Source organism: Lipotes vexillifer, unplaced genomic scaffold, assembly GCF_000442215.2.
Source record: "Lipotes vexillifer unplaced genomic scaffold, Lipotes_vexillifer_v1.1 scaffold251, whole genome shotgun sequence".
Classification (NCBI taxonomy): Eukaryota; Metazoa; Chordata; class Mammalia; order Artiodactyla; family Lipotidae; genus Lipotes; species Lipotes vexillifer.
Genome location: NW_006770868.1, coordinates 1,683,233 through 1,689,232, shown reverse-complemented (window position 1 = coordinate 1,689,232; position 6,000 = coordinate 1,683,233).

Sequence of the window (6,000 nt, the reverse complement as noted above, 5' to 3'; positions counted from 1 at the left end):
GACCCTCTCTCTAGAATTTAGAGCCTTTCTCTTCCTCGCCTACCCTAGATATGGGCAGTGGGAATATCCAGGTCCTGCAGAGGAAAGCTCCATCCACGGTGTGCTTCCCCATGGCCCAGGTGAGGACAGCTTGAGAGTTGTGAGAACATTCCCCCAAGTCAGGGTCCCTCTAAGTGTGGGTCCTCTCCATAGGCCTCGCTCCAGCACAGGAAAGGAAAGGAAACGGCCAGCCCCTCCCTCTCTGCACGGTCAGTTTTCAAATGGAAGATCATTTTCATCTTCAAATACAAAAACTACCAGCGCAAATATTTGATCCAAAAGACACCCCTCTCTCCCAAGGACTCCAGGAACACTTTTATCTAAATGAAAGCTTAGAAGTTAATTCCTTTTCTCTAAAAGGGCTGCCATATTGCTACAGAGCCACTCAACTCATAGACATTATGCCAACACTGCTGGTGACAATGGACAAATTACATAACCACTCTGCTTCCTCATCTGTCCAATAAGGTTACTAACAGACCTTTTCACAGGGTTCTTGGGAAGATCTAGAGGGATGAAGGTAAAGTGCTAGCTGAGCACAGAGCTTGGCCCATAGTTAACACCCAATACATGTAGCAATTACAATTACTATTACTAAACAATAATAAACAACTCAACATGGGGAATCTGTATCTGAATAATGTCACTGTTTTAAGACTTCCCCCAAGAGTAGTAGTTCCTCCCAGAATAAAGGGGGGAAACCATTTCCATCTTCAAAGACAGAAACTGCTTCTAACCCACTTCAAGAATTTGAAAATCTAGACTCACTTTCAGGACTGGCTACATAATTTGCAAGGCCCAGTGTAAAATGAATATGCAGGGTCCCTGATTCCAAAATTATTAAGGATTTCAACATGGTGACTGCAGAGCATTAAACCAAGCGCAGGGCCCTTCTGAGCCCAGGCCCTGTGTAGCTGCACAGATTACAGACAGATTACACCCACAAAGCTGGCCCTGCTCACCTCCACCGGCATGACAGAAATTAGAGATGTAAAACAGGAGGTTGCAACATATACTATGAAAACATCTGTAGGCAGATCATAGCCTGCTTTTTCTACTTAGCAACCTACACAACTGTAATAACAACAGCCTCATTTATGGAGTCCTTGCCCTGAACTAGAGACAAGGCTCAGACACCATCTCGTCCGACCATCACATCCCTGTCTTAATGTAAAAGATGGAAAACTGGCAATCAGAGAGGGTAAGTAACCTGTCCAAGGGCACAGAAGCCCAAGTCCGCCAGACTGCAGAACCTACGCCCAGAATCACTGTGTGTGCCACCAAAGTGTCCCCACACCCCCTAAACTGGAGGACGGAGGAAGCAGTGGCTTCTGGAAACCCTCCTTTGCTGAAAGCAGGGGGCCAGGTCTAGTTTCCATCCTTGGGTCAAACTTGCCTGCTTGAAGTTTCCCTGCCTCAACCACCCCCTGTCTCTGACCCACCTCTCTCAGAACGCACGTGATTCCCCCTAGTTCCCCCTGAGCTCCTCCCGCACCTGGGCACTCACTCTTGGAGGAGAGGCAGCTCCAGATTAGATTTGTGTATTTATTCTTGTTTTTATTTATTTATTTTTTGCGGTACGCGGGCCTCTCACTGCTGCGGCCTCTCCCGTCGCGGAGCACAGGCTCCGGACGCGCAGGCCCAGCGGCCATGGCTCACGGGCCCAGCCGCTCCGCGGCACGTGGGATCTTCCCGGACCGGGGCACGAGCCCGTGTCCCCTGCATCGGCAGGCGGACTCTCAACCACTGCGCCACCAGGGGAGCCCCTTGTTTTTATTTTTAATGGCTTAGAATAAAGTCTGAAATATTTTCTGGGAGTGGAGGGGTGGGAGAGTCTTCACAAGGATGGGGAAGGGCCCAGTGAGGATGTGAGTGAGGGGCTTCTGGGCTGCTCACCTTCCTGTGAGTTCTCACAGTGCAGAACTCACATATATTCATAGAATTTCAGAAATAGAAGCAGCATCTAGAGCTAAACTGCTTTCAAATCCTGGCTCCACCATTTCTTAGCTGTGTGACCACAAGCAAGCTGAGAAACTCTCTGTGCCTCAGTTCAAATGGGGGATAATAATAGTAGTAGCTTCACCATGTTGTTGTAAGTGATACTTATTACCACTATTATTATGTCTTCATTGTTATGATTTGTTCAGAGTTCATGGGAATTCTTGGAGAGACTGTGTAGCATCACGGCTGAGAGCACAGATGCTGAAACCAGACTGCCTATTATCTAAATCCTACTTCCATACTTAGAGCTGTGTGACCTTGGTTAAGAATTTGACCTCTCTGGGCCTCGGTTTCTTTATCTGCCGATATTTCCCTTGGACAAAGTGATTGGCTTAGAGATGGCATGTGAGACTCAATTGGACCAATGAACTTCAAGGCCAGGACTTGTGCTGGGACCACAGGGCAAAGAAGCACTTTTCCCATCAGGGTTGCTGAATTGGCAGGATGTGAGCCTGGATAAGGAGCTGCCAGGGCCATCCTGGTTACCTGGGGAGGACAGCGAAGCTAACACAGAGGGAAGCTCTAAGAGAGCAGGAGTAAGAGAGAGTCATGATGACATTGTTTGAGCCCTTGGATGCAGCTGTGCCTGAAGCAAACCACTTTTGGACTTCCCAGTTCCATGAGCCAGTGAATTCCCTATTTTGTGAAAGCTACTTTCAGTTGGGTTTTTCTCACTGGAAAGCATTCAGGCTGACACTAGGAGGTTAAGCAACTTGCCCAAAGCCTGAAAGCTGGTAAGACCAGGGTTAGAAGATTCTAACCTGCTGCACCCAGATCAGCATTCTGTATTTGGGTGTTCATTGATTTCACCTCTTTACCCATTTTCTCATCTGCAAAATGGGACAACACCAGGCTTGCAGGACTTCTGGGAAGTATAAACTGAGAGATCACACCTAGCGCTGTCTCTGGCTGGAGGCTGAAGCTCTGTGCATCCAGTTTCCAGTGCTGTGGGCCTGGGTTTTGCCCCTAGTCAGTTATTCCATCCCAGGGATGTCTTTGGCTGACCCCAAATCAGCCAACCAGTCAAGGTGCCCAAACTTCTTTAGGAGAGCAGCTGTGAATCTCAGAGGGAAGGGCCACTTCCTTTCCTGGCTATGTGTCCTCACTGGTAGACAGAGCGAGCTGGATGACCCCGAGGACCCTGGAGGTCTGAGTCTATGAGGTAGAAAAAAGCCCTGTCATCTTGATTTCTGGAATCTTCCAAGGACTTGTGGCCCATCTGGGAATGACCTGTAGCTCAAGGAAGATGGCATTGAACCAAATCGACTTAATATCTTTTCTTCATGAAGTTTACATTTAGTGGTAGAGATGGATGATAACACATAAAACAAATGCATGACATAATACTACATGGTAAGAGTAGGGGGAAAATATGTCCTCAAATGCCTGATAAGTTCTAAGAAGGAAAAAGGATACAGACTCATGGAACTGTTTATTAGGGGGCATCAGAAGGGGCCTCTCCGAGGAAGTGACGTCTCATCAGAGACTACTTTGGTCTCTCTCTGAATTCCAAGCTCTTAACACTGGTCTACCTCCCAGAAAAAAAGACCAGGCTGGATTTTTACCAGGAAGCTTGCCAACACTGCTAAGTTAGGAGTCAGTGATCCATTGGAGCCTTGGTAAACAGCCATCCTTCTCTACTGACAACTCTTTAGGGCATTTAAAAAAGTTTAATGGGTCATTGATTTGCTCCATTAGCCGAATCTGTGAAGGAAAGGTCCAAGAAACCACCTGAGACCATTCCTCAGGCAGGCCTGCCAAGAAAAGGTTTCAGTTATCATGACACATGGCCATTTGTTTATTTTCTAACCAGTCATCACTAAAAGATTCCCAATCACCACCATCACAGCTCTGGGGGATACCAAGGCTTGGCTGGTTCTAGGCCAGGACTTGGCAGAGAACTGGTAGAGCGTGACAGATGAAAGCCAAGCCTTAGAGAGCCATGGAAGATTCCAGCACCTCAAGTCCCTCCTCCCAATGCAATATCAGGTGCTTGGGACACAGACAAGAAGTCGAGGTCCCTACCCTCCTGGAACACTATAGTGGGGGGCAGGAAAAGGAAACAAGCCAACAAATAGAGAGGGAGATTTTAGAGATGAGCACTGTGATGCAAATATTGGCTTAGAGATGGCATGACCTTGCAAGATGACCTTGCAAAAAACAAGGTCACCGGTAGAAAGTGACTGGGGGCTATTTTAGAGACTGTGGTCAGAGACCTATCTGCAGAGGTAACAGTTGACCTGAGACTTGAAGGGTGACAGGATCTGCAGGAAGAGTGGTCCAGGCAGCAGGAACAGTTGGTGCAAAGGTCCTGAGGTAGAAGCTCATTCAATGAATTAGAGGATTGGTCTAGAGTACAAGAAAAGGAGAAAGGTCGGGGAGGTGGGCCAGGGTTAGGACTTATTTGGGTTTCACTCTAAGAAGGATGGGAAACTACTGGAGGGTTTTACCTACAAGAGTTTCATGATCCAAAAATTAAAAGCTCTCTCTGGCTGCTGCTATGTGAAGAACGGATATAATAGTAATAAGCTGATACCTGAAATTAGGGGTTTCATTCAGGACCAATATTGTGACAAAGTTTCACCCTCTGCCACTGTGGTAGGTTGAGTGGGGGACATATCTCAAAAAAGATATGTCCAAGTCCTAACCCACAGAACCTGGAATATAACCTTATTCAGAAAAATGGTCTTTGCAGATGTAATTAATTTAAGGATCTCAAAATGAGATCATCTTGGATTACCTGGCAATACAAAATCCTCCTGGATTAGAGTGGGTCCTAGATCCAATGACAGGTATTCTTGAAAGAGTGAGGCCGAGGGAGATTAGACAGCTGGAAGAGGAGACAGAGGAGAAAAACCACTTAAAGACGGACACAGACTGCATTTATGCTGCCGCAAGCTGAGGAACAATTGAAGTCACCAGGAACTGGAAGAGGCAAGGAAGGATTCTGCCCTAGAGACTTCAGAGGGTGTGTGGCCCTGTCAACACATTGACTTCAGACATCTGGCCTCCAGAACTGTTCAAAAATATATTTCTGTTGCTTGAAGCCACCACATTTGTGGTAATTTGTTACGGCCACCCTAGGTAACTAATACATCCACTAAACACACGTGGACTCTGCACGCACACACCCACCTCCACTCCTTCATCAAGATCCTGTGCATAGCAGTGGCCCCACTCAAAGGCCGCTCCAGTCACTGGGTGGTACTCCCTGCAGGCATGAGGGCTACTTGGGCTCCAGATGGGCATTTGATTTATTTACTTACTTAGGTCAGCCCGCAGTGAGAAGAATGAACCAGCCTTGTTCTGTCCCCCCCAACAAGGAGCTCTGAGTTCTGTGAGTTCCAGATAAACTAGCACTCAAAGAAACAAGGGCAGGAAGAGTACACGAACCTGGAGAGTCACTTAAATGGCTAAGACTTATACTAGGCAGCTTCCAAGTGTAGGGTTCCCAAACTTTTCACCCGAAGGGGCATCTTTTGTTAATTTCCCCCTCCATGGAATACTCAGTTTCTAAAGACATTGTCTATCAAACCAATTGCATTTATTCAACAAGGCTTTACCTCCCATTTGCTATTATTTGAAGGTATATAATAATGGGGGCTCATATTTATTGATCCACTCATTAGACTAAAAGCATTATATATACTCTTTCAATCTTCACACCACCCTATGAGGTGGGTACTTTCATTATCTTCATTTTACAAAAGAGGGAACAGAGGCAGAGAGGGGTTAGGTAATTTGCCCAAGGTTGCGCAGCTAGTATTTAGTAGAGCTGGAATTTGGACTCAGGCAGCCTGTCTCCAAAGTGAGCACTCCCCTGAAGACTGGTTAGAATCCTGGCTTCCATACCAATGTGCAAAGGTACTCTGGACAAGTGATTTTGCCTCTCTGTGCCTCAGTTTCCTCATCTATAAAATGGGAATAATAAAAGTGCCTATATTGTAGGGTTGTTGTAGA